The sequence below is a fragment of the Rhipicephalus sanguineus genome, chromosome 2 (assembly GCF_013339695.2).
Source record: "Rhipicephalus sanguineus isolate Rsan-2018 chromosome 2, BIME_Rsan_1.4, whole genome shotgun sequence".
In the NCBI taxonomy this organism is placed as follows: Eukaryota; Metazoa; Arthropoda; class Arachnida; order Ixodida; family Ixodidae; genus Rhipicephalus; species Rhipicephalus sanguineus.
Genome location: NC_051177.1, coordinates 211,289,552 through 211,297,178, shown reverse-complemented (window position 1 = coordinate 211,297,178; position 7,627 = coordinate 211,289,552).

Below are 7,627 nucleotides of genomic sequence, written 5' to 3'. Positions count from 1 at the left end.
TGCTTAGGAATACACTTATCTGCACTGTGGTTACCTATGAGCGAACACGCGAAAACAGCACCGGCGTTTGTAAAATACAACACCTGCAGTTAATATCAGCTAAAGGGGATAGAAACTTGTCGGATTTGACATCTATGGTGCGAGCGACGCTCACTGCTGTTTAATCAATGTATCTTATTTTATTAAATGTCGACGTACTGTCGCGCTCAATGTGACTTGCAACATTCGAGAGCGTGGCCTCACGAGCATCAAGTTGCCCTTATTTCCACATCTAAATGATATTTTCTAATTGGGCATCATCCCCAAGTGACAGAACATCGTTTAGTGGTGGAACTAAAGGCTAATGGAAGCTATGAGCAATCTTTGAGCTCGTGAGAAGGCTTGGAAGGAAGGACAACACCACACAGAAGAACAGACGCTCAACTTGCAACTGAGTTTATTTCGAAAGACATCTCACTAAGAAAACGTATGCGCAGGCGCGTCACAGCAGATTGTCACACACCCGATAACAAATTCCTGGGAAAGAGCGCGTTTACAAACTACGATAACGTGGAAGGGTTGTTTGATCAGCTTTTACACTTATCCGCTTTGAACGAACTCTATTTCTTTCTATGTCAGATGCACCGAAGGTGCACTGACGCACGTGTCTGCGGCAGCATTTATCTGGTCAGCCTCTACGATCTCCCTTTCTCGCCTGCCTTTTACTCTGCTGATGACGTCAGTCTCCTCGAAAAGTAATCTGCATCCGCAATTCCTGCAATGCGCCGGAAGGTGCGCCCCATCATTCTGAGCTTTTACTGTGTTTGCATGCTCCCTTATTCTGTCGTTAAGACAGCGGCCCGTTTGGCCTATTTAAGATTTTCCTTGTCCTTCCTTCCAAGCCTTCGCTCTCCCAACCCAGATATGTTGAACCAACTCGCCCAACAATTACTTATTTTGGAGCTCGTGAGGTCACGCGCTCCCTTGTTGCAAGTCATATTGAGCGCGATTGTACGTACGTTGATTCCAAGTGGATCCGCGAATTGCATGGACCACTCCTGGACTGGACCTCATATACAAAACATAGTTGTATACTTTTATTCATTTCATGCCATACGGCGTACTGGCACCAAAAAAAAAAAAAGTTCATCCAGCTCCACTTCGCCAACACTGTCGAAACAGAATCCTTCATCAGGCTCTATCGCACTTCTATGTTTTTCAGTATTCCGCTCGTTGGCGTTTAGCTTCGGCCTCTCTTGCGCGAGCATCGCGGTTGGCTTGGCGGCGACATGCCCGTTCTCGCGTCAGCTCTCGCTGGCGCTCACGTCGGGCGGCTTCTTCATCGGAAGAATGGGAAATGTTCACCGTATTTGAAAGTGCAAACTCGTCAACACTGATACTGACCCGCTATTCTGCACTCCACTGCGCCTCACCATCACCCATCTTGGGGCGTTTCTCGAAGGTTCACCACTCGGCAACCTGCGCCCTCGCCTCTCGCAGCACACGTAGCTCTCCCTTTCCTACTGATCCTCACGCTCGCCACACTGCGAGGACATGTGGTCAGTGCTACCACAATCTCGGACATGAAAGCCCTGACTAAAGAGAGCTTCGCTGTTAAAACAAAGACGCTTCGGAACCGCTCACTTGGTCCAACAGTGGCACGCTGGATAGAAATCGTAGAGAGGCCGTCTCAGCTCAACACAGGAGTTCGTTCGTAATTGAATTATGCAGTAATATGTCGCACTTTGCCAAATTCACTTCAGCTGGCACAGCGCAAAGCTCAAGTGCTGGACACATGGGGCGAATTCAGATGCGATTCACCGTATGGCTGTTCGCCCCAACAGCTGCACCCAACAGACGTCCGACAGGTTCCAACAGCATGCGGAGTCGCTTGGCACGCCGCACAAGCAACCAATAGTGGTACGCGAATATTCGAAAATTTCTAATAACGAATCAAATAGGGCATATAAGAAAAACCGAATACTTCTCGAATGTTTTTCCAATAGCAAGCACCGATGAATAAACCCCGAAGGAACCAAACGTTGTAGCAGAGAGGCGTAAATTTTCTTGGTTTAATCATTAGAACGTTTAACTGGGCAAGTTGGTGTGATTCCATTTTGAGTAAATAAAACGCGCCAAAGAACGAGGACGAACAGAGGAAACGACAGACCACGGCGCTGACTCGCAACTAAAATTTTATTTCGCAACGAACATACTAAATAGCACCTGGAAAAGAATATCAAACGGCTATCGCGTATGCACAAGGCGACACAAGTAACAACAACAACAAAAACCCTACGTGGCTGATTAGTTATGAATACGAGGCAAGCTATCTCTGGGATATGACACTTCAGCCTGTGACAAGGCTATCGAAGGTTGGCTGATGCATCTGTGACCTTCGAATGACATGTAAAAAGCTTCTATGATTTCTCGTGTGCGCTGATCCCTGTGCCTATGCAAAATCTGTCTTACCAAAACTGGGATTACAACCACTTTTTCGATAATGAAGAGTCAAATGAGAACCTGTGCCATTTTTAACACTTTGCGCGTGCTCTTGGACTCTAATGTTTATACACCGACTAGTTTGCCCTATGTAAATCTTACCACAGGAACATGGAATTTTATAAACAACATTAGTTTGACAATCTACAATTTTTTTCTTATGTTTCACCGCGCACCTTAGCCGTTTGTCACTTGTTCTTCCATTTAACTTTCTGTGCACGGCTGGACATACCTGTCGCAACGTGTGGCCAACACTGAAAACAACGTGAACATTGTACCTATTTGCCACATTTTTTATTCGATGTGATAACCTATGCAAATAAGGAATCACTGCTGAATTCTTTCTTGTGGTAGCGCGGTTACCATCAGTTGTTCTGTTCGGCCTGGCTTTCACTGTTTTTGCGACTTTTTTCACAAGCTCTCGTGATAACCCAAGTGGGGTATCCTGCTTCTTGTAGTCTTGACACCTGTCGTGCAAAGCTTTGTTGCATCAAGTGGTGACATGATTTAAACAAAGAAGACTTGGTGCATGCTACGCTAATACCGCTTTTTACCACTTTCGAGTGTTCAGAAGAAAACGCTAGTAAAAGCTAAAAAAAAGAGTATGCGTGACTCTTTTCGGAGAGTTGACTTGCCACGTATAGGACTCTCTTCAAATAGTCACGGTGACTCTCTTGGTGGGTCAGAGTCGGCTCGCTCTAGGAGAGTCCCCCGACCCTCTAGGAAGAGTTGAAAGACTCTCATCCGAAGGATCACGTTACCACTTATAGGGAGTCGGGCGACTCTTGCCGGTAACACTCCTAAGGGGGTCAGGTGACCCACACCGAAGCGTCAAGCGACTCCACGAGTATTTTAAGCTACTCATTTGACCCTTGCTCTACTTTTGCGCGACTACTGTTGAAAATAGTGGAGTATTCATTTTAAGCATGCCTAAACACTTGCCGTTCTGCCCAGCGACTGCAAAAAGAGAATAGTTCAGTTTTAGCATTATTTTAATAAAACTCGTCAAAACAACACATATTTTCCAGCAAAGTTATATAGAAAGCGCGAAAAGATGGTATTTGATTTCCAATTAAGAAGTTCGGGTATTCCTCGTTTACATGCTTCTTCATGTTTACATGCGCGACTAAACTGCAGAGCCGAGCGAAGGAGACGGCAGCGAGAGAGCACGCGCCAGCCGACCCACGGAGGTCTGGCCGTTTTTAAGTGCAAAGCACTTTTACTGATGATGATGATCTGTCTTCCGAACTCGTTCCAAAGAACCCGCAACGCGTTCAACTTGTTGGCGGCGCTGCGCACGCCCGAGATGGGGCTCAGGTTGTTGTCGAACCACAGTCGATCGCACACCGCGCAGCTATATCCGAAGCTGCGGTCCAGGAAGTCTCGCTTGAAGCGCGCGTCCGGCCGATCGAATTCGAGGGCCCGCGCTCGCTCACGCATCGCGCGTCCCCGCGCCAGATCGGCTTCGGGGTGCTCGGCTCGCTTCGCACGCTTTCGTTCGGCGTCTCGCCGCCGGCCTTCATCACCATAGGCAATGCGCCGCTTACGTCTCTCATCGGCCTCTCGAGCGCGGAGTTCGGGATCCGCAGCCCACTTCGCCCACCTGCGCTCGGCAGCACGGGCCTTAGCTTCGGGACCGGCGGCCCGCTTACGCGCAGCATCACGGGCCCTTCGTTGCGCTGCCTTGTCTTCAGCCGATGCGGCATCTTCAACGACGCGTGCAATGCTCGCATTCGATTGCGTTGTACTAGTTCTTGGAGGTATCGCAGTCTAGGTTGATGCCTGCGATGGATCCATACCTATGACGGCGTTCACCACAAACCACGAGCGAGAAGTGAGAGCGAGCGTAACCGGCGGACGTTTATATGCGGGACTGGCGCGCCGGCGCCACACACACAACACGTGACGGCGGAGCGAAACACGCCAGGCGGTTGGAGAGGGGGTGAGCGGTGGGGAGAGTACGCACACGAGGGGCTGTTACCGGGCGAGGAGGGAGCTGTCAGGGCGAGGGGAGAGGCGGCGGCCGAGGGTGAGTGCAAACCTAACGGGGGGAGAGGCACACCAGCTGCATGGCGCCGTGACGTCACGGCGCGGCGCGCGCGCAGTCACGTGGGGCGTGACGTCGCTGCGCCGTTGCTACAGAAGCTCCTCCCCGCTCCTCGCGCCGTTGCTAGGGGAGAGGAGGAGCGCGGATGCCGGCGGAGTGGGCGGAGTTTTCGGGGTCGCTTAAGAAGTGCATTCGCACCTAAAAGTGGTCACGGCTGGAGGTCTCAGATTTGTGGCTTGCTAGGTTGTCGCTCCTGTTCAGCGTGAGCACCATGAACAACGGTATCTGAAAAGCAGAACGTGATATTATGATGAGAAAATGAAATTGCAGTAATGGTTTGCAAAACCTACAAAGTAAGTGGTTCACATAGCCACAATGAAGGAACGAAAACAAATTTTCACGTAAAAGGCAGCGGGAACCTCGTCTCGCAATAGGCACTGGCTATACACGAATGAAAGCACTTTTTTTCTGAGAAATCGCTTCAAAATTTGGTTTCAGAATAAACACGGTTTTGCGCCGGCTTACGCCGACACCCAAACACATCCTCCGGCAGTCAGGGGCACGCCGTGAGCGGTTACTGACCGCATGTTTTACAAACGTAACCCATACCCAGATAAACACATGCGAGTACGAGGGCCCGAACGACACCCAGCGCGTGCGGACGCCGTCTACGTCGAGATCAGACATGTCATATGCTAGAATCAGCACACATAACTCCCACAATCACGTACACTCACTTGATTCCGTTATAGCGTCATAGTAGATGTTGGCAAACCATGAAAACTGCAAATAGAAACGAAGGAAAAACGTGCACGGCGACGGCCGCAACAACGGGCGCCGTCGAAAGTCTAGCATTATCGCCTTACCGGCGAGGCGTGTCGAACTTGAATGACTACCGCACACGTTCTGGAAGCCACCGTACTATACTGCACCTCAAGCTACCGTCTTTAAGCCAACAAAAACCATTATATATAGTGCGTCTGAGCGTTCTGTACACAGACGTCTTTTTTTTTTTTTCACGTTCCCACGCGCGGAAGCACGCAGCACTCTCAAGATCGATGGAAATGTTATTATGAAGTAGACTAAAGTGCATCTCAAAACGACATCTTGCACCTTCAGTAGTGCAGACACAACGTGCGATCAGCAAGAAATGACCCTTGATAATTGTTTGCATCGCTCACTTTATGGGAGCTTGTACAGCAACGCGCGTAACGGTGGCAACTCGTTAACCGACAGCTTTAGTTGGGCATCCGCAACAGCCCCGCGGACACGGGCTGCTGTTGGAAATGGCTGGCAGATAACTTCCGCAGAGCTGCTGCAGACGCCCAGCTAAAGCTGTATAATTAGTACCTACGAAAGCAGCACACTCACTGTTAACTGGCGCCCGTTGTCCGTATCCGCAGCTCCATGAATATTCCGCCCTGCAAGCGTCACTTCGTGCGCGGAGCCGGCGTCAACACCATCGAAAACGCGCATGAACATGAAGTGATGAAACTTCAAGACACGCAACCCGCGCAACCAACGCAACGCATTCCAATAGCATAGACGAGGAGGCTGAGACTGGCTGAGACGACTGAGAGAGAAGGCAGAAGCGGCGCGTCACCCCGGCGCCAACCTCGTCTCCGTTGGCGAGCAACGCGCCACAACGGCGCCAAAGGGCAAGCGCGCGATATGTATGGCGTATACAGTGGCTCTTTCATGACGCCATTCAGGAGCGTCCAGTGACTCCTTCCGAACTGCTAACTCTTTTTCTCTGCCTGTACCTCCCAAAAGGGGTCACATGGACGCCCGAAGAGAGTCACGGTTCCATGACCCTCTTTTGACTCTTTTTTTTCTTAGAGTGTAGGGGAATGCTCCCAACGGATGTGATCCCCTGTAGAGAAAAATAACTTTAAATCTAGACACTGCAATTGTTTTTCAACAGGTAATTCACACGTAAAAGATAGGCCCTTACCGCATTCTCTGAACACTTTTAAAATATCAATAACTCTTATTTGTAAATCACAACTTCTTACAATACCCCAAAAAATGTCTAGACATCACACAACTTTTACTACCAGGTCTCCGATGCTCTTTTCAATTTTTCCTTTTTTAATCGCAGAATGACCAAGACGCATGCAGTCGAAGGTTTTTCGGAACTACCGACGCTAGATTACTCACACAATGAAGGCTTCTTGCAAAAATCCAGTGTCGCCGAAGCGACAGTTATTAATCCGCCATCTTTATCATGACATTCAAGATGATGTTGACTCATGCATAAGAGGTTTATTTAAAATTTGTTGACAAAGTGCCACTTTAAATACTGTAGTCGCTTCTGTATTCACGCGCTCGTTTCGCAGAATTTCCGGTGTCGGTATCGGCGGACCACGGCGTGTTTGGTTGTGAGTGTCGTCCGTGAGCGTCCGTGTCGTCCGTGAGCGACAATTCGATGTGGTTGCAAACGGAGAAATAATAACAAATGTTCGGTTTCAGTGGGACCGGGGATTCAAACCTGCGACCCCTCGCTCCGTGGCGTGATGCGCTTAGCCGCTCTAGGGTGCCTACAGAACCGACCGTTTGTTCATGTAGGCTCCCACCACGCATACAGCATCTAGCAAACCAACGGCGAGCTATTTGTATACATCACTTTGCTTTGATGGTATGCAGATCTCTCAGGTTCTTCCGCGGCTTGATTATTACCCGCGAGATGGCGCAAAGGGCTCACGGGGCGTAAAGTCACTGGAACGGGAAAAGTACCGCGAGCGTCCTGCCCGCCGCCATATTTGGTCCAGCGCGGCCGAAGTAGCGGCGGCGCGGTGTTGTTTTCACGCGGAGTAACGCATGTTTTACGCACTGCGCGCACTTTTGCAGCCCCAAATGAAGCATACTGTTGTTCTCTAAGCGATTAGGAAAGAAATAGCGGCAGTTTTCAGTTGTCTACACGCGCGCGCACGCGTACTAACGCGCTAAAGAAATGCGGACTTCGCGGCATTTACGCGCTTGGCTGTCGGTATTTGTTAAATGCGAAGCATTTCTTAGCGAACTTCTGCGACTTTGAACGTATCTATCTATCTATCTATCTATCTATCTATCTATCTATCTATCTATCTATCTATCTAT